General features: G+C 47.8%; 15 non-coding genes across 15 annotated transcripts; all 15 read right to left on the minus strand.

Moving 5' to 3' along the window:
- Positions 1-778: 778 nt before the first annotated feature.
- On the minus strand, positions 779-969 carry LOC142696090 (U2 spliceosomal RNA). The gene has a single exon (XR_012864085.1). It is a non-coding gene; the product is annotated as a U2 spliceosomal RNA (small nuclear RNA).
- A 1,293-nt stretch (positions 970-2,262) lies between these two features.
- Positions 2,263-2,453, minus strand: LOC142696091 (U2 spliceosomal RNA). The gene has a single exon (XR_012864086.1). It is a non-coding gene; the product is annotated as a U2 spliceosomal RNA (small nuclear RNA).
- Positions 2,454-3,745: 1,292 nt separating this feature from the next.
- LOC142696092 (U2 spliceosomal RNA) lies at positions 3,746-3,936 on the minus strand. Its single transcript, XR_012864087.1, has one exon. It is a non-coding gene; the product is annotated as a U2 spliceosomal RNA (small nuclear RNA).
- A 1,286-nt stretch (positions 3,937-5,222) lies between these two features.
- Positions 5,223-5,413, minus strand: LOC142696093 (U2 spliceosomal RNA). The gene has a single exon (XR_012864088.1). It is a non-coding gene; the product is annotated as a U2 spliceosomal RNA (small nuclear RNA).
- Positions 5,414-6,713: 1,300 nt separating this feature from the next.
- Positions 6,714-6,904, minus strand: LOC142696094 (U2 spliceosomal RNA). The gene has a single exon (XR_012864089.1). It is a non-coding gene; the product is annotated as a U2 spliceosomal RNA (small nuclear RNA).
- Positions 6,905-8,196: 1,292 nt separating this feature from the next.
- LOC142696095 (U2 spliceosomal RNA) lies at positions 8,197-8,387 on the minus strand. The gene has a single exon (XR_012864090.1). It is a non-coding gene; the product is annotated as a U2 spliceosomal RNA (small nuclear RNA).
- Positions 8,388-9,675: 1,288 nt separating this feature from the next.
- LOC142696096 (U2 spliceosomal RNA) lies at positions 9,676-9,866 on the minus strand. The gene has a single exon (XR_012864091.1). It is a non-coding gene; the product is annotated as a U2 spliceosomal RNA (small nuclear RNA).
- Positions 9,867-11,158: 1,292 nt separating this feature from the next.
- LOC142696099 (U2 spliceosomal RNA) lies at positions 11,159-11,349 on the minus strand. The gene has a single exon (XR_012864093.1). It is a non-coding gene; the product is annotated as a U2 spliceosomal RNA (small nuclear RNA).
- A 1,280-nt stretch (positions 11,350-12,629) lies between these two features.
- LOC142696100 (U2 spliceosomal RNA) lies at positions 12,630-12,820 on the minus strand. Its single transcript, XR_012864094.1, has one exon. It is a non-coding gene; the product is annotated as a U2 spliceosomal RNA (small nuclear RNA).
- A 1,324-nt stretch (positions 12,821-14,144) lies between these two features.
- Positions 14,145-14,335, minus strand: LOC142696101 (U2 spliceosomal RNA). The gene has a single exon (XR_012864095.1). It is a non-coding gene; the product is annotated as a U2 spliceosomal RNA (small nuclear RNA).
- Positions 14,336-15,627: 1,292 nt separating this feature from the next.
- On the minus strand, positions 15,628-15,818 carry LOC142696102 (U2 spliceosomal RNA). Its single transcript, XR_012864096.1, has one exon. It is a non-coding gene; the product is annotated as a U2 spliceosomal RNA (small nuclear RNA).
- A 1,280-nt stretch (positions 15,819-17,098) lies between these two features.
- LOC142696103 (U2 spliceosomal RNA) lies at positions 17,099-17,289 on the minus strand. Its single transcript, XR_012864097.1, has one exon. It is a non-coding gene; the product is annotated as a U2 spliceosomal RNA (small nuclear RNA).
- Positions 17,290-18,569: 1,280 nt separating this feature from the next.
- Positions 18,570-18,760, minus strand: LOC142695784 (U2 spliceosomal RNA). Its single transcript, XR_012863811.1, has one exon. It is a non-coding gene; the product is annotated as a U2 spliceosomal RNA (small nuclear RNA).
- Positions 18,761-20,041: 1,281 nt separating this feature from the next.
- LOC142695785 (U2 spliceosomal RNA) lies at positions 20,042-20,232 on the minus strand. The gene has a single exon (XR_012863812.1). It is a non-coding gene; the product is annotated as a U2 spliceosomal RNA (small nuclear RNA).
- Positions 20,233-21,524: 1,292 nt separating this feature from the next.
- LOC142695786 (U2 spliceosomal RNA) lies at positions 21,525-21,715 on the minus strand. The gene has a single exon (XR_012863813.1). It is a non-coding gene; the product is annotated as a U2 spliceosomal RNA (small nuclear RNA).
- Positions 21,716-22,270: the final 555 nt, after the last annotated feature.

Raw genomic sequence — 22,270 nt, forward strand, 5'->3', positions numbered from 1 at the left:
CTCAGTGTTGCCTGAGAGGGCAACACTGCAACAGCCGGCCGCCAGGCTGTCTTTTTTTTGCACAGCTAGTTGCCTCCAGGAGGCCACAAGAGGGAGACAAGGGACTGCAAAATGGAAAATAGGCATCCACCAACTTTACAGACAACTTCTCCTTGCTCCTACAACCTCCATCCTTGCACAGTTTGTTATTCTTCTAGGTAACATAGTAACAAATCCAAATTGCTGCTCTCTTTGTAGGCAAGCAAGGCTTTGTTGCAACTGCAATTCTTACTTCTTCTTGAAATGTAGGGACGACAGTACATTCCATCACATCCATCTAGTGTACACAGGTAGGTCCATTGTGGCGGGCAGGCGAGCGGGCGGGCTGCTTTATTGGCTGTTTGCTGTTCCCCTACTCCACTCCACTATTTGACTGTTGTGCTGCATCAATCAATCAATCAATCAATCAATCAATCAATCAATCAATCAATCAATCAATCAGTGGCTGGCTCAGGTGCAGCTCTTTAACTTACCTAAAAGGGAGGGCGGAGAGAAGACAAGGAAGGTGAATGAGGTGTTCCAATGTGAAATGCCGGAAACACAGAAACACAGACGACACACAACAAGAGGTGGCAATCTATTCATTAATTGCATTTAATCAATGAGCTCATTATCACTCATGCATTGTCCAACAGGTGTTGAAATAATGGGATTAAAAGGGGAGATCCCTTCAGAAAGACAGAAACAATAGCAAAGACAAAAAACACTTTTGGAATCTGCTTTTAGTCAACACATAAGGAAAGGGTGCACCGGTCCTGGAAATACTGCAATACCAGGTCAATGCGTGGAGTGGACAGAGCAAGCTCTATTTCCATCTCCCTGTTCTAAAAATCCATTTAATATATGGTCCCCAGATAGGGGACGTATCAGATATTAAACTGATAAGAACAGATACTACACTTGATCTTAGCCAAAAGGCCGAGAAGCGATAACCCGAACGGGCCGCGCGTTGCCCGAGCCTGCCCGATACTGCTGTTCAGCCCTTGCAGCGATTCAGCCTACTTCTAGGCAATTCCATGGGGCCCTGCAGGCTCACACACTCACAGCTACACGGGAGGTGAATAAAGGCCGGAGAGGAAGCCAGACAGGATTTGCTTCTTTTGCTTGCACCACAATGCAGTGCTGAAAGAGGAGGAATCTACATAAAAACGCCTTCCTGGCAACGCCCAAATGCCCTGCTGCCATGCAGATAAACACTGGCAGCGGCAGCAAGTGCATGCCCACAGCCACCCCTTGTTCCTTCACACCTTGTATCAGCTGTAATCCAGTCCAGTCCAGTGCTGCCTGCTGAGCAGCACTGACCAACACTGCCTGGGCCCAGGCTTTTATCTCTGAGGCCCCATTATGATGTCAGAAAGCTGGCTCTGGAATCCTGAGGGCTCCACTATGACACGTGCAAAGTTCCGTCTGAACTTTATATAAGACGGTGAGGCTCAGTCAGTCACTCAGTGTTGCCTGAGAGGGCAACACTGCAACAGCCGGCCGCCAGGCTGTCTTTTTTTTGCACAGCTAGTTGCCTCCAGGAGGCCACAAGAGGGAGACAAGGGACTGCAAAATGGAAAATAGGCATCCACCAACTTTACAGACAACTTCTCCTTGCTCCTACAACCTCCATCCTTGCACAGTTTGTTATTCTTCTAGGTAACATAGTAACAAATCCAAATTGCTGCTCTCTTTGTAGGCAAGCAAGGCTTTGTTGCAACTGCAATTCTTACTTCTTCTTGAAATGTAGGGACGACAGTACATTCCATCACATCCATCTAGTGTACACAGGTAGGTCCATTGTGGCGGGCAGGCGAGCGGGCGGGCTGCTTTATTGGCTGTTTGCTGTTCCCCTACTCCACTCCACTATTTGACTGTTGTGCTGCAATCAATCAATCAATCAATCAATCAATCAATCAATCAATCAATCAATCAATCAATCAGTGGCTGGCTCAGGTGCAGCTCTTTAACTTACCTAAAAGGGAGGGCGGAGAGAAGACAAGGAAGGTGAATGAGGTGTTCCAATGTGAAATGCCGGAAACACAGAAACACAGACGACACACAACAAGAGGTGGCAATCTATTCATTAATTGCATTTAATCAATGAGCTCATTATCACTCATGCATTGTCCAACAGGTGTTGAAATAATGGGATTAAAAGGGGAGATCCCTTCAGAAAGACAGAAACAATAGCAAAGACAAAAAACACTTTTGGAATCTGCTTTTAGTCAACACATAAGGAAAGGGTGCACCGGTCCTGGAAATACTGCAATACCAGGTCAATGCGTGGAGTGGACAGAGCAAGCTCTATTTCCATCTCCCTGTTCTAAAAATCCATTTAATATATGGTCCCCAGATAGGGGACGTATCAGATATTAAACTGATAAGAACAGATACTACACTTGATCTTAGCCAAAAGGCCGAGAAGCGATAACCCGAACGGGCCGCGCGTTGCCCGAGCCTGCCCGATACTGCTGTTCAGCCCTTGCAGCGATTCAGCCTACTTCTAGGCAATTCCATGGGGCCCTGCAGGCTCACACACTCACAGCTACACGGGAGGTGAATAAAGGCCGGAGAGGAAGCCAGACAGGATTTGCTTCTTTTGCTTGCACCACAATGCAGTGCTGAAAGAGGAGGAATCTACATAAAAACGCCTTCCTGGCAACGCCCAAATGCCCTGCTGCCATGCAGATAAACACTGGCAGCGGCAGCAAGTGCATGCCCACAGCCACCCCTTGTTCCTTCACACCTTGTATCAGCTGTAATCCAGTCCAGTCCAGTGCTGCCTGCTGAGCAGCACTGACCAACACTGCCTGGGCCCAGGCTTTTATCTCTGAGGCCCCATTATGATGTCAGAAAGCTGGCTCTGGAATCCTGAGGGCTCCACTATGACACGTGCAAAGTTCCGTCTGAACTTTATATAAGACGGTGAGGCTCAGTCAGTCACTCAGTGTTGCCTGAGAGGGCAACACTGCAACAGCCGGCCGCCAGGCTGTCTTTTTTTTGCACAGCTAGTTGCCTCCAGGAGGCCACAAGAGGGAGACAAGGGACTGCAAAATGGAAAATAGGCATCCACCAACTTTACAGACAACTTCTCCTTGCTCCTACAACCTCCATCCTTGCACAGTTTGTTATTCTTCTAGGTAACATAGTAACAAATCCAAATTGCTGCTCTCTTTGTAGGCAAGCAAGGCTTTGTTGCAACTGCAATTCTTACTTCTTCTTGAAATGTAGGGACGACAGTACATTCCATCACATCCATCTAGTGTACACAGGTAGGTCCATTGTGGCGGGCAGGCGAGCGGGCGGGCTGCTTTATTGGCTGTTTGCTGTTCCCCTACTCCACTCCACTATTTGACTGTTGTGCTGCATCAATCAATCAATCAATCAATCAATCAATCAATCAATCAATCAATCAATCAATCAGTGGCTGGCTCAGGTGCAGCTCTTTAACTTACCTAAAAGGGAGGGCGGAGAGAAGACAAGGAAGGTGAATGAGGTGTTCCAATGTGAAATGCCGGAAACACAGAAACACAGACGACACACAACAAGAGGTGGCAATCTATTCATTAATTGCATTTAATCAATGAGCTCATTATCACTCATGCATTGTCCAACAGGTGTTGAAATAATGGGATTAAAAGGGGAGATCCCTTCAGAAAGACAGAAACAATAGCAAAGACAAAAAACACTTTTGGAATCTGCTTTTAGTCAACACATAAGGAAAGGGTGCACCGGTCCTGGAAATACTGCAATACCAGGTCAATGCGTGGAGTGGACAGAGCAAGCTCTATTTCCATCTCCCTGTTCTAAAAATCCATTTAATATATGGTCCCCAGATAGGGGACGTATCAGATATTAAACTGATAAGAACAGATACTACACTTGATCTTAGCCAAAAGGCCGAGAAGCGATAACCCGAACGGGCCGCGCGTTGCCCGAGCCTGCCCGATACTGCTGTTCAGCCCTTGCAGCGATTCAGCCTACTTCTAGGCAATTCCATGGGGCCCTGCAGGCTCACACACTCACAGCTACACGGGAGGTGAATAAAGGCCGGAGAGGAAGCCAGACAGGATTTGCTTCTTTTGCTTGCACCACAATGCAGTGCTGAAAGAGGAGGAATCTACATAAAAACGCCTTCCTGGCAACGCCCAAATGCCCTGCTGCCATGCAGATAAACACTGGCAGCGGCAGCAAGTGCATGCCCACAGCCACCCCTTGTTCCTTCACATTGTATCAGCTGTAATCCAGTCCAGTCCAGTGCTGCCTGCTGAGCAGCACTGACCAACACTGCCTGGGCCCAGGCTTTTATCTCTGAGGCCCCATTATGATGTCAGAAAGCTGGCTCTGGAATCCTGAGGGCTCCACTATGACACGTGCAAAGTTCCGTCTGAACTTTATATAAGACGGTGAGGCTCAGTCAGTCACTCAGTGTTGCCTGAGAGGGCAACACTGCAACAGCCGGCCGCCAGGCTGTCTTTTTTTTGCACAGCTAGTTGCCTCCAGGAGGCCACAAGAGGGAGACAAGGGACTGCAAAATGGAAAATAGGCATCCACCAACTTTACAGACAACTTCTCCTTGCTCCTACAACCTCCATCCTTGCACAGTTTGTTATTCTTCTAGGTAACATAGTAACAAATCCAAATTGCTGCTCTCTTTGTAGGCAAGCAAGGCTTTGTTGCAACTGCAATTCTTACTTCTTCTTGAAATGTAGGGACGACAGTACATTCCATCACATCCATCTAGTGTACACAGGTAGGTCCATTGTGGCGGGCAGGCGAGCGGGCGGGCTGCTTTATTGGCTGTTTGCTGTTCCCCTACTCCACTCCACTATTTGACTGTTGTGCTGCATCAATCAATCAATCAATCAATCAATCAATCAATCAATCAATCAATCAATCAGTGGCTGGCTCAGGTGCAGCTCTTTAACTTACCTAAAAGGGAGGGCGGAGAGAAGACAAGGAAGGTGAATGAGGTGTTCCAATGTGAAATGCCGGAAACACAGAAACACAGACGACACACAACAAGAGGTGGCAATCTATTCATTAATTGCATTTAATCAATGAGCTCATTATCACTCATGCATTGTCCAACAGGTGTTGAAATAATGGGATTAAAAGGGGAGATCCCTTCAGAAAGACAGAAACAATAGCAAAGACAAAAAACACTTTTGGAATCTGCTTTTAGTCAACACATAAGGAAAGGGTGCACCGGTCCTGGAAATACTGCAATACCAGGTCAATGCGTGGAGTGGACAGAGCAAGCTCTATTTCCATCTCCCTGTTCTAAAAATCCATTTAATATATGGTCCCCAGATAGGGGACGTATCAGATATTAAACTGATAAGAACAGATACTACACTTGATCTTAGCCAAAAGGCCGAGAAGCGATAACCCGAACGGGCCGCGCGTTGCCCGAGCCTGCCCGATACTGCTGTTCAGCCCTTGCAGCGATTCAGCCTACTTCTAGGCAATTCCATGGGGCCCTGCAGGCTCACACACTCACAGCTACACGGGAGGTGAATAAAGGCCGGAGAGGAAGCCAGACAGGATTTGCTTCTTTTGCTTGCACCACAATGCAGTGCTGAAAGAGGAGGAATCTACATAAAAACGCCTTCCTGGCAACGCCCAAATGCCCTGCTGCCATGCAGATAAACACTGGCAGCGGCAGCAAGTGCATGCCCACAGCCACCCCTTGTTCCTTCACACCTTGTATCAGCTGTAATCCAGTCCAGTCCAGTGCTGCCTGCTGAGCAGCACTGACCAACACTGCCTGGGCCCAGGCTTTTATCTCTGAGGCCCCATTATGATGTCAGAAAGCTGGCTCTGGAATCCTGAGGGCTCCACTATGACACGTGCAAAGTTCCGTCTGAACTTTATATAAGACGGTGAGGCTCAGTCAGTCACTCAGTGTTGCCTGAGAGGGCAACACTGCAACAGCCGGCCGCCAGGCTGTCTTTTTTTTGCACAGCTAGTTGCCTCCAGGAGGCCACAAGAGGGAGACAAGGGACTGCAAAATGGAAAATAGGCATCCACCAACTTTACAGACAACTTCTCCTTGCTCCTACAACCTCCATCCTTGCACAGTTTGTTATTCTTCTAGGTAACATAGTAACAAATCCAAATTGCTGCTCTCTTTGTAGGCAAGCAAGGCTTTGTTGCAACTGCAATTCTTACTTCTTCTTGAAATGTAGGGACGACAGTACATTCCATCACATCCATCTAGTGTACACAGGTAGGTCCATTGTGGCGGGCAGGCGAGCGGGCGGGCTGCTTTATTGGCTGTTTGCTGTTCCCCTACTCCACTCCACTATTTGACTGTTGTGCTGCATCAATCAATCAATCAATCAATCAATCAATCAATCAATCAATCAATCAATCAATCAATCAATCAGTGGCTGGCTCAGGTGCAGCTCTTTAACTTACCTAAAAGGGAGGGCGGAGAGAAGACAAGGAAGGTGAATGAGGTGTTCCAATGTGAAATGCCGGAAACACAGAAACACAGACGACACACAACAAGAGGTGGCAATCTATTCATTAATTGCATTTAATCAATGAGCTCATTATCACTCATGCATTGTCCAACAGGTGTTGAAATAATGGGATTAAAAGGGGAGATCCCTTCAGAAAGACAGAAACAATAGCAAAGACAAAAAACACTTTTGGAATCTGCTTTTAGTCAACACATAAGGAAAGGGTGCACCGGTCCTGGAAATACTGCAATACCAGGTCAATGCGTGGAGTGGACAGAGCAAGCTCTATTTCCATCTCCCTGTTCTAAAAATCCATTTAATATATGGTCCCCAGATAGGGGACGTATCAGATATTAAACTGATAAGAACAGATACTACACTTGATCTTAGCCAAAAGGCCGAGAAGCGATAACCCGAACGGGCCGCGCGTTGCCCGAGCCTGCCCGATACTGCTGTTCAGCCCTTGCAGCGATTCAGCCTACTTCTAGGCAATTCCATGGGGCCCTGCAGGCTCACACACTCACAGCTACACGGGAGGTGAATAAAGGCCGGAGAGGAAGCCAGACAGGATTTGCTTCTTTTGCTTGCACCACAATGCAGTGCTGAAAGAGGAGGAATCTACATAAAAACGCCTTCCTGGCAACGCCCAAATGCCCTGCTGCCATGCAGATAAACACTGGCAGCGGCAGCAAGTGCATGCCCACAGCCACCCCTTGTTCCTTCACACCTTGTATCAGCTGTAATCCAGTCCAGTCCAGTGCTGCCTGCTGAGCAGCACTGACCAACACTGCCTGGGCCCAGGCTTTTATCTCTGAGGCCCCATTATGATGTCAGAAAGCTGGCTCTGGAATCCTGAGGGCTCCACTATGACACGTGCAAAGTTCCGTCTGAACTTTATATAAGACGGTGAGGCTCAGTCAGTCACTCAGTGTTGCCTGAGAGGGCAACACTGCAACAGCCGGCCGCCAGGCTGTCTTTTTTTTGCACAGCTAGTTGCCTCCAGGAGGCCACAAGAGGGAGACAAGGGACTGCAAAATGGAAAATAGGCATCCACCAACTTTACAGACAACTTCTCCTTGCTCCTACAACCTCCATCCTTGCACAGTTTGTTATTCTTCTAGGTAACATAGTAACAAATCCAAATTGCTGCTCTCTTTGTAGGCAAGCAAGGCTTTGTTGCAACTGCAATTCTTACTTCTTCTTGAAATGTAGGGACGACAGTACATTCCATCACATCCATCTAGTGTACACAGGTAGGTCCATTGTGGCGGGCAGGCGAGCGGGCGGGCTGCTTTATTGGCTGTTTGCTGTTCCCCTACTCCACTCCACTATTTGACTGTTGTGCTGCATCAATCAATCAATCAATCAATCAATCAATCAATCAATCAATCAATCAATCAATCAGTGGCTGGCTCAGGTGCAGCTCTTTAACTTACCTAAAAGGGAGGGCGGAGAGAAGACAAGGAAGGTGAATGAGGTGTTCCAATGTGAAATGCCGGAAACACAGAAACACAGACGACACACAACAAGAGGTGGCAATCTATTCATTAATTGCATTTAATCAATGAGCTCATTATCACTCATGCATTGTCCAACAGGTGTTGAAATAATGGGATTAAAAGGGGAGATCCCTTCAGAAAGACAGAAACAATAGCAAAGACAAAAAACACTTTTGGAATCTGCTTTTAGTCAACACATAAGGAAAGGGTGCACCGGTCCTGGAAATACTGCAATACCAGGTCAATGCGTGGAGTGGACAGAGCAAGCTCTATTTCCATCTCCCTGTTCTAAAAATCCATTTAATATATGGTCCCCAGATAGGGGACGTATCAGATATTAAACTGATAAGAACAGATACTACACTTGATCTTAGCCAAAAGGCCGAGAAGCGATAACCCGAACGGGCCGCGCGTTGCCCGAGCCTGCCCGATACTGCTGTTCAGCCCTTGCAGCGATTCAGCCTACTTCTAGGCAATTCCATGGGGCCCTGCAGGCTCACACACTCACAGCTACACGGGAGGTGAATAAAGGCCGGAGAGGAAGCCAGACAGGATTTGCTTCTTTTGCTTGCACCACAATGCAGTGCTGAAAGAGGAGGAATCTACATAAAAACGCCTTCCTGGCAACGCCCAAATGCCCTGCTGCCATGCAGATAAACACTGGCAGCGGCAGCAAGTGCATGCCCACAGCCACCCCTTGTTCCTTCACACCTTGTATCAGCTGTAATCCAGTCCAGTCCAGTGCTGCCTGCTGAGCAGCACTGACCAACACTGCCTGGGCCCAGGCTTTTATCTCTGAGGCCCCATTATGATGTCAGAAAGCTGGCTCTGGAATCCTGAGGGCTCCACTATGACACGTGCAAAGTTCCGTCTGAACTTTATATAAGACGGTGAGGCTCAGTCAGTCACTCAGTGTTGCCTGAGAGGGCAACACTGCAACAGCCGGCCGCCAGGCTGTCTTTTTTTTGCACAGCTAGTTGCCTCCAGGAGGCCACAAGAGGGAGACAAGGGACTGCAAAATGGAAAATAGGCATCCACCAACTTTACAGACAACTTCTCCTTGCTCCTACAACCTCCATCCTTGCACAGTTTGTTATTCTTCTAGGTAACATAGTAACAAATCCAAATTGCTGCTCTCTTTGTAGGCAAGCAAGGCTTTGTTGCAACTGCAATTCTTACTTCTTCTTGAAATGTAGGGACGACAGTACATTCCATCACATCCATCTAGTGTACACAGGTAGGTCCATTGTGGCGGGCAGGCGAGCGGGCGGGCTGCTTTATTGGCTGTTTGCTGTTCCCCTACTCCACTCCACTATTTGACTGTTGTGCTGCATCAATCAATCAATCAATCAATCAATCAATCAATCAATCAATCAATCAATCAGTGGCTGGCTCAGGTGCAGCTCTTTAACTTACCTAAAAGGGAGGGCGGAGAGAAGACAAGGAAGGTGAATGAGGTGTTCCAATGTGAAATGCCGGAAACACAGAAACACAGACGACACACAACAAGAGGTGGCAATCTATTCATTAATTGCATTTAATCAATGAGCTCATTATCACTCATGCATTGTCCAACAGGTGTTGAAATAATGGGATTAAAAGGGGAGATCCCTTCAGAAAGACAGAAACAATAGCAAAGACAAAAAACACTTTTGGAATCTGCTTTTAGTCAACACATAAGGAAAGGGTGCACCGGTCCTGGAAATACTGCAATACCAGGTCAATGCGTGGAGTGGACAGAGCAAGCTCTATTTCCATCTCCCTGTTCTAAAAATCCATTTAATATATGGTCCCCAGATAGGGGACGTATCAGATATTAAACTGATAAGAACAGATACTACACTTGATCTTAGCCAAAAGGCCGAGAAGCGATAACCCGAACGGGCCGCGCGTTGCCCGAGCCTGCCCGATACTGCTGTTCAGCCCTTGCAGCGATTCAGCCTACTTCTAGGCAATTCCATGGGGCCCTGCAGGCTCACACACTCACAGCTACACGGGAGGTGAATAAAGGCCGGAGAGGAAGCCAGACAGGATTTGCTTCTTTTGCTTGCACCACAATGCAGTGCTGAAAGAGGAGGAATCTACATAAAAACGCCTTCCTGGCAACGCCCAAATGCCCTGCTGCCATGCAGATAAACACTGGCAGCGGCAGCAAGTGCATGCCCACAGCCACCCCTTGTTCCTTCACACCTTGTATCAGCTGTAATCCAGTCCAGTCCAGTGCTGCCTGCTGAGCAGCACTGACCAACACTGCCTGGGCCCAGGCTTTTATCTCTGAGGCCCCATTATGATGTCAGAAAGCTGGCTCTGGAATCCTGAGGGCTCCACTATGACACGTGCAAAGTTCCGTCTGAACTTTATATAAGACGGTGAGGCTCAGTCAGTCACTCAGTGTTGCCTGAGAGGGCAACACTGCAACAGCCGGCCGCCAGGCTGTCTTTTTTTTGCACAGCTAGTTGCCTCCAGGAGGCCACAAGAGGGAGACAAGGGACTGCAAAATGGAAAATAGGCATCCACCAACTTTACAGACAACTTCTCCTTGCTCCTACAACCTCCATCCTTGCACAGTTTGTTATTCTTCTAGGTAACATAGTAACAAATCCAAATTGCTGCTCTCTTTGTAGGCAAGCAAGGCTTTGTTGCAACTGCAATTCTTACTTCTTCTTGAAATGTAGGGACGACAGTACATTCCATCACATCCATCTAGTGTACACAGGTAGGTCCATTGTGGCGGGCAGGCGAGCGGGCGGGCTGCTTTATTGGCTGTTTGCTGTTCCCCTACTCCACTCCACTATTTGACTGTTGTGCTGCATCAATCAATCAATCAATCAATCAATCAATCAATCAATCAATCAATCAATCAATCAGTGGCTGGCTCAGGTGCAGCTCTTTAACTTACCTAAAAGGGAGGGCGGAGAGAAGACAAGGAAGGTGAATGAGGTGTTCCAATGTGAAATGCCGGAAACACAGAAACACAGACGACACACAACAAGAGGTGGCAATCTATTCATTAATTGCATTTAATCAATGAGCTCATTATCACTCATGCATTGTCCAACAGGTGTTGAAATAATGGGATTAAAAGGGGAGATCCCTTCAGAAAGACAGAAACAATAGCAAAGACAAAAAACACTTTTGGAATCTGCTTTTAGTCAACACATAAGGAAAGGGTGCACCGGTCCTGGAAATACTGCAATACCAGGTCAATGCGTGGAGTGGACAGAGCAAGCTCTATTTCCATCTCCCTGTTCTAAAAATCCATTTAATATATGGTCCCCAGATAGGGGACGTATCAGATATTAAACTGATAAGAACAGATACTACACTTGATCTTAGCCAAAAGGCCGAGAAGCGATAACCCGAACGGGCCGCGCGTTGCCCGAGCCTGCCCGATACTGCTGTTCAGCCCTTGCAGCGATTCAGCCTACTTCTAGGCAATTCCATGGGGCCCTGCAGGCTCACACACTCACAGCTACACGGGAGGTGAATAAAGGCCGGAGAGGAAGCCAGACAGGATTTGCTTCTTTTGCTTGCACCACAATGCAGTGCTGAAAGAGGAGGAATCTACATAAAAACGCCTTCCTGGCAACGCCCAAATGCCCTGCTGCCATGCAGATAAACACTGGCAGCGGCAGCAAGTGCATGCCCACAGCCACCCCTTGTTCCTTCACACCTTGTATCAGCTGTAATCCAGTCCAGTCCAGTGCTGCCTGCTGAGCAGCACTGACCAACACTGCCTGGGCCCAGGCTTTTATCTCTGAGGCCCCATTATGATGTCAGAAAGCTGGCTCTGGAATCCTGAGGGCTCCACTATGACACGTGCAAAGTTCCGTCTGAACTTTATATAAGACGGTGAGGCTCAGTCAGTCACTCAGTGTTGCCTGAGAGGGCAACACTGCAACAGCCGGCCGCCAGGCTGTCTTCTTTTTGCACAGCTAGTTGCCTCCAGGAGGCCACAAGAGGGAGACAAGGGACTGCAAAATGGAAAATAGGCATCCACCAACTTTACAGACAACTTCTCCTTGCTCCTACAACCTCCATCCTTGCACAGTTTGTTATTCTTCTAGGTAACATAGTAACAAATCCAAATTGCTGCTCTCTTTGTAGGCAAGCAAGGCTTTGTTGCAACTGCAATTCTTACTTCTTCTTGAAATGTAGGGACGACAGTACATTCCATCACATGGTCCATTGTGGCGGGCAGGCGAGCGGGCTGCTTTATTGGCTGTTTGCTGTTCCCCTACTCCACTCCACTATTTGACTGTTGTGCTGCATCAATCAATCAATCAATCAATCAATCAATCAATCAATCAATCAATCAATCAATCAATCAATCAATCAGTGGCTGGCTCAGGTGCAGCTCTTTAACTTACCTAAAAGGGAGGGCGGAGAGAAGACAAGGAAGGTGAATGAGGTGTTCCAATGTGAAATGCCGGAAACACAGAAACACAGACGACACACAACAAGAGGTGGCAATCTATTCATTAATTGCATTTAATCAATGAGCTCATTATCACTCATGCATTGTCCAACAGGTGTTGAAATAATGGGATTAAAAGGGGAGATCCCTTCAGAAAGACAGAAACAATAGCAAAGACAAAAAACACTTTTGGAATCTGCTTTTAGTCAACACATAAGGAAAGGGTGCACCGGTCCTGGAAATACTGCAATACCAGGTCAATGCGTGGAGTGGACAGAGCAAGCTCTATTTCCATCTCCCTGTTCTAAAAATCCATTTAATATATGGTCCCCAGATAGGGGACGTATCAGATATTAAACTGATAAGAACAGATACTACACTTGATCTTAGCCAAAAGGCCGAGAAGCGATAACCCGAACGGGCCGCGCGTTGCCCGAGCCTGCCCGATACTGCTGTTCAGCCCTTGCAGCGATTCAGCCTACTTCTAGGCAATTCCATGGGGCCCTGCAGGCTCACACACTCACAGCTACACGGGAGGTGAATAAAGGCCGGAGAGGAAGCCAGACAGGATTTGCTTCTTTTGCTTGCACCACAATGCAGTGCTGAAAGAGGAGGAATCTACATAAAAACGCCTTCCTGGCAACGCCCAAATGCCCTGCTGCCATGCAGATAAACACTGGCAGCGGCAGCAAGTGCATGCCCACAGCCACCCCTTGTTCCTTCACACCTTGTATCAGCTGTAATCCAGTCCAGTCCAGTGCTGCCTGCTGAGCAGCACTGACCAACACTGCCTGGGCCCAGGCTTTTATCTCTGAGGCCCCATTATGATGTCAGAAAGCTGGCTCTGGAATCCTGAGGGCTCCACTATGACACGTGCAAAGTTCCGTCTGAACTTTATATAAGACGGTGAGGCTCAGTCAGTCACTCAGTGTTGCCTGAGAGGGCAACACTGCAACAGCCGGCCGCCAGGCTGTCTTTTTTTTGCACAGCTAGTTGCCTCCAGGAGGCCACAAGAGGGAGACAAGGGACTGCAAAATGGAAAATAGGCATCCACCAACTTTACAGACAACTTCTCCTTGCTCCTACAACCTCCATCCTTGCACAGTTTGTTATTCTTCTAGGTAACATAGTAACAAATCCAAATTGCTGCTCTCTTTGTAGGCAAGCAAGGCTTTGTTGCAACTGCAATTCTTACTTCTTCTTGAAATGTAGGGACGACAGTACATTCCATCACATCCATCTAGTGTACACAGGTAGGTCCATTGTGGCGGGCAGGCGAGCGGGCGGGCTGCTTTATTGGCTGTTTGCTGTTCCCCTACTCCACTCCACTATTTGACTGTTGTGCTGCATCAATCAATCAATCAATCAATCAATCAATCAATCAATCAATCAATCAATCAATCAATCAATCAATCAATCAATCAATCAATCAATCAGTGGCTGGCTCAGGTGCAGCTCTTTAACTTACCTAAAAGGGAGGGCGGAGAGAAGACAAGGAAGGTGAATGAGGTGTTCCAATGTGAAATGCCGGAAACACAGAAACACAGACGACACACAACAAGAGGTGGCAATCTATTCATTAATTGCATTTAATCAATGAGCTCATTATCACTCATGCATTGTCCAACAGGTGTTGAAATAATGGGATTAAAAGGGGAGATCCCTTCAGAAAGACAGAAACAATAGCAAAGACAAAAAACACTTTTGGAATCTGCTTTTAGTCAACACATAAGGAAAGGGTGCACCGGTCCTGGAAATACTGCAATACCAGGTCAATGCGTGGAGTGGACAGAGCAAGCTCTATTTCCATCTCCCTGTTCTAAAAATCCATTTAATATATGGTCCCCAGATAGGGGACGTATCAGATATTAAACTGATAAGAACAGATACTACACTTGATCTTAGCCAAAAGGCCGAGAAGCGATAACCCGAACGGGCCGCGCGTTGCCCGAGCCTGCCCGATACTGCTGTTCAGCCCTTGCAGCGATTCAGCCTACTTCTAGGCAATTCCATGGGGCCCTGCAGGCTCACACACTCACAGCTACACGGGAGGTGAATAAAGGCCGGAGAGGAAGCCAGACAGGATTTGCTTCTTTTGCTTGCACCACAATGCAGTGCTGAAAGAGGAGGAATCTACATAAAAACGCCTTCCTGGCAACGCCCAAATGCCCTGCTGCCATGCAGATAAACACTGGCAGCGGCAGCAAGTGCATGCCCACAGCCACCCCTTGTTCCTTCACACCTTGTATCAGCTGTAATCCAGTCCAGTCCAGTGCTGCCTGCTGAGCAGCACTGACCAACACTGCCTGGGCCCAGGCTTTTATCTCTGAGGCCCCATTATGATGTCAGAAAGCTGGCTCTGGAATCCTGAGGGCTCCACTATGACACGTGCAAAGTTCCGTCTGAACTTTATATAAGACGGTGAGGCTCAGTCAGTCACTCAGTGTTGCCTGAGAGGGCAACACTGCAACAGCCGGCCGCCAGGCTGTCTTTTTTTTGCACAGCTAGTTGCCTCCAGGAGGCCACAAGAGGGAGACAAGGGACTGCAAAATGGAAAATAGGCATCCACCAACTTTACAGACAACTTCTCCTTGCTCCTACAACCTCCATCCTTGCACAGTTTGTTATTCTTCTAGGTAACATAGTAACAAATCCAAATTGCTGCTCTCTTTGTAGGCAAGCAAGGCTTTGTTGCAACTGCAATTCTTACTTCTTCTTGAAATGTAGGGACGACAGTACATTCCATCACATCCATCTAGTGTACACAGGTAGGTCCATTGTGGCGGGCAGGCGAGCGGGCGGGCTGCTTTATTGGCTGTTTGCTGTTCCCCTACTCCACTCCACTATTTGACTGTTGTGCTGCATCAATCAATCAATCAATCAATCAATCAATCAATCAATCAATCAATCAATCAATCAGTGGCTGGCTCAGGTGCAGCTCTTTAACTTACCTAAAAGGGAGGGCGGAGAGAAGACAAGGAAGGTGAATGAGGTGTTCCAATGTGAAATGCCGGAAACACAGATACACAGACGACACACAACAAGAGGTGGCAATCTATTCATTAATTGCATTTAATCAATGAGCTCATTATCACTCATGCATTGTCCAACAGGTGTTGAAATAATGGGATTAAAAGGGGAGATCCCTTCAGAAAGACAGAAACAATAGCAAAGACAAAAAACACTTTTGGAATCTGCTTTTAGTCAACACATAAGGAAAGGGTGCACCGGTCCTGGAAATACTGCAATACCAGGTCAATGCGTGGAGTGGACAGAGCAAGCTCTATTTCCATCTCCCTGTTCTAAAAATCCATTTAATATATGGTCCCCAGATAGGGGACGTATCAGATATTAAACTGATAAGAACAGATACTACACTTGATCTTAGCCAAAAGGCCGAGAAGCGATAACCCGAACGGGCCGCGCGTTGCCCGAGCCTGCCCGATACTGCTGTTCAGCCCTTGCAGCGATTCAGCCTACTTCTAGGCAATTCCATGGGGCCCTGCAGGCTCACACACTCACAGCTACACGGGAGGTGAATAAAGGCCGGAGAGGAAGCCAGACAGGATTTGCTTCTTTTGCTTGCACCACAATGCAGTGCTGAAAGAGGAGGAATCTACATAAAAACGCCTTCCTGGCAACGCCCAAATGCCCTGCTGCCATGCAGATAAACACTGGCAGCGGCAGCAAGTGCATGCCCACAGCCACCCCTTGTTCCTTCACACCTTGTATCAGCTGTAATCCAGTCCAGTCCAGTGCTGCCTGCTGAGCAGCACTGACCAACACTGCCTGGGCCCAGGCTTTTATCTCTGAGGCCCCATTATGATGTCAGAAAGCTGGCTCTGGAATCCTGAGGGCTCCACTATGACACGTGCAAAGTTCCGTCTGAACTTTATATAAGACGGTGAGGCTCAGTCAGTCACTCAGTGTTGCCTGAGAGGGCAACACTGCAACAGCCGGCCGCCAGGCTGTCTTTTTTTTGCACAGCTAGTTGCCTCCAGGAGGCCACAAGAGGGAGACAAGGGACTGCAAAATGGAAAATAGGCATCCACCAACTTTACAGACAACTTCTCCTTGCTCCTACAACCTCCATCCTTGCACAGTTTGTTATTCTTCTAGGTAACATAGTAACAAATCCAAATTGCTGCTCTCTTTGTAGGCAAGCAAGGCTTTGTTGCAACTGCAATTCTTACTTCTTCTTGAAATGTAGGGACGACAGTACATTCCATCACATCCATCTAGTGTACACAGGTAGGTCCATTGTGGCGGGCAGGCGAGCGGGCGGGCTGCTTTATTGGCTGTTTGCTGTTCCCCTACTCCACTCCACTATTTGACTGTTGTGCTGCATCAATCAATCAATCAATCAATCAATCAATCAATCAATCAATCAGTGGCTGGCTCAGGTGCAGCTCTTTAACTTACCTAAAAGGGAGGGCGGAGAGAAGACAAGGAAGGTGAATGAGGTGTTCCAATGTGAAATGCCGGAAACACAGAAACACAGACGACACACAACAAGAGGTGGCAATCTATTCATTAATTGCATTTAATCAATGAGCTCATTATCACTCATGCATTGTCCAACAGGTGTTGAAATAATGGGATTAAAAGGGGAGATCCCTTCAGAAAGACAGAAACAATAGCAAAGACAAAAAACACTTTTGGAATCTGCTTTTAGTCAACACATAAGGAAAGGGTGCACCGGTCCTGGAAATACTGCAATACCAGGTCAATGCGTGGAGTGGACAGAGCAAGCTCTATTTCCATCTCCCTGTTCTAAAAATCCATTTAATATATGGTCCCCAGATAGGGGACGTATCAGATATTAAACTGATAAGAACAGATACTACACTTGATCTTAGCCAAAAGGCCGAGAAGCGATAACCCGAACGGGCCGCGCGTTGCCCGAGCCTGCCCGATACTGCTGTTCAGCCCTTGCAGCGATTCAGCCTACTTCTAGGCAATTCCATGGGGCCCTGCAGGCTCACACACTCACAGCTACACGGGAGGTGAATAAAGGCCGGAGAGGAAGCCAGACAGGATTTGCTTCTTTTGCTTGCACCACAATGCAGTGCTGAAAGAGGAGGAATCTACATAAAAACGCCTTCCTGGCAACGCCCAAATGCCCTGCTGCCATGCAGATAAACACTGGCAGCGGCAGCAAGTGCATGCCCACAGCCACCCCTTGTTCCTTCACACCTTGTATCAGCTGTAATCCAGTCCAGTCCAGTGCTGCCTGCTGAGCAGCACTGACCAACACTGCCTGGGCCCAGGCTTTTATCTCTGAGGCCCCATTATGATGTCAGAAAGCTGGCTCTGGAATCCTGAGGGCTCCACTATGACACGTGCAAAGTTCCGTCTGAACTTTATATAAGACGGTGAGGCTCAGTCAGTCACTCAGTGTTGCCTGAGAGGGCAACACTGCAACAGCCGGCCGCCAGGCTGTCTTTTTTTTGCACAGCTAGTTGCCTCCAGGAGGCCACAAGAGGGAGACAAGGGACTGCAAAATGGAAAATAGGCATCCACCAACTTTACAGACAACTTCTCCTTGCTCCTACAACCTCCATCCTTGCACAGTTTGTTATTCTTCTAGGTAACATAGTAACAAATCCAAATTGCTGCTCTCTTTGTAGGCAAGCAAGGCTTTGTTGCAACTGCAATTCTTACTTCTTCTTGAAATGTAGGGACGACAGTACATTCCATCACATCCATCTAGTGTACACAGGTAGGTCCATTGTGGCGGGCAGGCGAGCGGGCGGGCTGCTTTATTGGCTGTTTGCTGTTCCCCTACTCCACTCCACTATTTGACTGTTGTGCTGCATCAATCAATCAATCAATCAATCAATCAATCAATCAATCAATCAGTGGCTGGCTCAGGTGCAGCTCTTTAACTTACCTAAAAGGGAGGGCGGAGAGAAGACAAGGAAGGTGAATGAGGTGTTCCAATGTGAAATGCCGGAAACACAGAAACACAGACGACACACAACAAGAGGTGGCAATCTATTCATTAATTGCATTTAATCAATGAGCTCATTATCACTCATGCATTGTCCAACAGGTGTTGAAATAATGGGATTAAAAGGGGAGATCCCTTCAGAAAGACAGAAACAATAGCAAAGACAAAAAACACTTTTGGAATCTGCTTTTAGTCAACACATAAGGAAAGGGTGCACCGGTCCTGGAAATACTGCAATACCAGGTCAATGCGTGGAGTGGACAGAGCAAGCTCTATTTCCATCTCCCTGTTCTAAAAATCCATTTAATATATGGTCCCCAGATAGGGGACGTATCAGATATTAAACTGATAAGAACAGATACTACACTTGATCTTAGCCAAAAGGCCGAGAAGCGATAACCCGAACGGGCCGCGCGTTGCCCGAGCCTGCCCGATACTGCTGTTCAGCCCTTGCAGCGATTCAGCCTACTTCTAGGCAATTCCATGGGGCCCTGCAGGCTCACACACTCACAGCTACACGGGAGGTGAATAAAGGCCGGAGAGGAAGCCAGACAGGATTTGCTTCTTTTGCTTGCACCACAATGCAGTGCTGAAAGAGGAGGAATCTACATAAAAACGCCTTCCTGGCAACGCCCAAATGCCCTGCTGCCATGCAGATAAACACTGGCAGCGGCAGCAAGTGCATGCCCACAGCCACCCCTTGTTCCTTCACACCTTGTATCAGCTGTAATCCAGTCCAGTCCAGTGCTGCCTGCTGAGCAGCACTGACCAACACTGCCTGGGCCCAGGCTTTTATCTCTGAGGCCCCATTATGATGTCAGAAAGCTGGCTCTGGAATCCTGAGGGCTCCACTATGACACGTGCAAAGTTCCGTCTGAACTTTATATAAGACGGTGAGGCTCAGTCAGTCACTCAGTGTTGCCTGAGAGGGCAACACTGCAACAGCCGGCCGCCAGGCTGTCTTTTTTTTGCACAGCTAGTTGCCTCCAGGAGGCCACAAGAGGGAGACAAGGGACTGCAAAATGGAAAATAGGCATCCACCAACTTTACAGACAACTTCTCCTTGCTCCTACAACCTCCATCCTTGCACAGTTTGTTATTCTTCTAGGTAACATAGTAACAAATCCAAATTGCTGCTCTCTTTGTAGGCAAGCAAGGCTTTGTTGCAACTGCAATTCTTACTTCTTCTTGAAATGTAGGGACGACAGTACATTCCATCACATCCATCTAGTGTACACAGGTAGGTCCATTGTGGCGGGCAGGCGAGCGGGCGGGCTGCTTTATTGGCTGTTTGCTGTTCCCCTACTCCACTCCACTATTTGACTGTTGTGCTGCAATCAATCAATCAATCAATCAATCAATCAATCAATCAATCAATCAGTGGCTGGCTCAGGTGCAGCTCTTTAACTTACCTAAAAGGGAGGGCGGAGAGAAGACAAGGAAGGTGAATGAGGTGTTCCAATGTGAAATGCCGGAAACACAGAAACACAGACGACACACAACAAGAGGTGGCAATCTATTCATTAATTGCATTTAATCAATGAGCTCATTATCACTCATGCATTGTCCAACAGGTGTTGAAATAATGGGATTAAAAGGGGAGATCCCTTCAGAAAGACAGAAACAATAGCAAAGACAAAAAACACTTTTGGAATCTGCTTTTAGTCAACACATAAGGAAAGGGTGCACCGGTCCTGGAAATACTGCAATACCAGGTCAATGCGTGGAGTGGACAGAGCAAGCTCTATTTCCATCTCCCTGTTCTAAAAATCCATTTAATATATGGTCCCCAGATAGGGGACGTATCAGATATTAAACTGATAAGAACAGATACTACACTTGATCTTAGCCAAAAGGCCGAGAAGCGATAACCCGAACGGGCCGCGCGTTGCCCGAGCCTGCCCGATACTGCTGTTCAGCCCTTGCAGCGATTCAGCCTACTTCTAGGCAATTCCATGGGGCCCTGCAGGCTCACACACTCACAGCTACACGGGAGGTGAATAAAGGCCGGAGAGGAAGCCAGACAGGATTTGCTTCTTTTGCTTGCACCACAATGCAGTGCTGAAAGAGGAGGAATCTACATAAAAACGCCTTCCTGGCAACGCCCAAATGCCCTGCTGCCATGCAGATAAACACTGGCAGCGGCAGCAAGTGCATGCCCACAGCCACCCCTTGTTCCTTCACACCTTGTATCAGCTGTAATCCAGTCCAGTCCAGTGCTGCCTGCTGAGCAGCACTGACCAACACTGCCTGGGCCCAGGCTTTTATCTCTGAGGCCCCATTATGATGTCAGAAAGCTGGCTCTGGAATCCTGAGGGCTCCACTATGACACGTGCAAAGTTCCGTCTGAACTTTATATAAGACGGTGAGGCTCAGTCAGTCACTCAGTGTTGCCTGAGAGGGCAACACTGCAACAGCCGGCCGCCAGGCTGTCTTTTTTTTGCACAGCTAGTTGCCTCCAGGAGGCCACAAGAGGGAGACAAGGGACTGCAAAATGGAAAATAGGCATCCACCAACTTTACAGACAACTTCTCCTTGCTCCTACAACCTCCATCCTTGCACAGTTTGTTATTCTTCTAGGTAACATAGTAACAAATCCAAATTGCTGCTCTCTTTGTAGGCAAGCAAGGCTTTGTTGCAACTGCAATTCTTACTTCTTCTTGAAATGTAGGGACGACAGTACATTCCATCACATCCATCTAGTGTACACAGGTAGGTCCATTGTGGCGGGCAGGCGAGCGGGCGGGCTGCTTTATTGGCTGTTTGCTGTTCCCCTACTCCACTCCACTATTTGACTGTTGTGCTGCATCAATCAATCAATCAATCAATCAATCAATCAATCAATCAATCAATCAATCAATCAGTGGCTGGCTCAGGTGCAGCTCTTTAACTTACCTAAAAGGGAGGGCGGAGAGAAGACAAGGAAGGTGAATGAGGTGTTCCAATGTGAAATGCCGGAAACACAGAAACACAGACGACACACAACAAGAGGTGGCAATCTATTCATTAATTGCATTTAATCAATGAGCTCATTATCACTCATGCATTGTCCAACAGGTGTTGAAATAATGGGATTAAAAGGGGAGATCCCTTCAGAAAGACAGAAACAATAGCAAAGACAAAAAACACTTTTGGAATCTGCTTTTAGTCAACACATAAGGAAAGGGTGCACCGGTCCTGGAAATACTGCAATACCAGGTCAATGCGTGGAGTGGACAGAGCAAGCTCTATTTCCATCTCCCTGTTCTAAAAATCCATTTAATATATGGTCCCCAGATAGGGGACGTATCAGATATTAAACTGATAAGAACAGATACTACACTTGATCTTAGCCAAAAGGCCGAGAAGCGATAACCCGAACGGGCCGCGCGTTGCCCGAGCCTGCCCGATACTGCTGTTCAGCCCTTGCAGCGATTCAGCCTACTTCTAGGCAATTCCATGGGGCCCTGCAGGCTCACACACTCACAGCTACACGGGAGGTGAATAAAGGCCGGAGAGGAAGCCAGACAGGATTTGCTTCTTTTGCTTGCACCACAATGCAGTGCTGAAAGAGGAGGAATCTACATAAAAACGCCTTCCTGGCAACGCCCAAATGCCCTGCTGCCATGCAGATAAACACTGGCAGCGGCAGCAAGTGCATGCCCACAGCCACCCCTTGTTCCTTCACACCTTGTATCAGCTGTAATCCAGTCCAGTCCAGTGCTGCCTGCTGAGCAGCACTGACCAACACTGCCTGGGCCCAGGCTTTTATCTCTGAGGCCCCATTATGATGTCAGAAAGCTGGCTCTGGAATCCTGAGGGCTCCACTATGACACGTGCAAAGTTCCGTCTGAACTTTATATAAGACGGTGAGGCTCAGTCAGTCACTCAGTGTTGCCTGAGAGGGCAACACTGCAACAGCCGGCCG

The sequence above is a fragment of the Rhinoderma darwinii genome (genome assembly GCF_050947455.1).
Source record: "Rhinoderma darwinii isolate aRhiDar2 chromosome 5 unlocalized genomic scaffold, aRhiDar2.hap1 SUPER_5_unloc_49, whole genome shotgun sequence".
Lineage (NCBI taxonomy): Eukaryota > Metazoa > Chordata > Amphibia > Anura > Rhinodermatidae > Rhinoderma > Rhinoderma darwinii.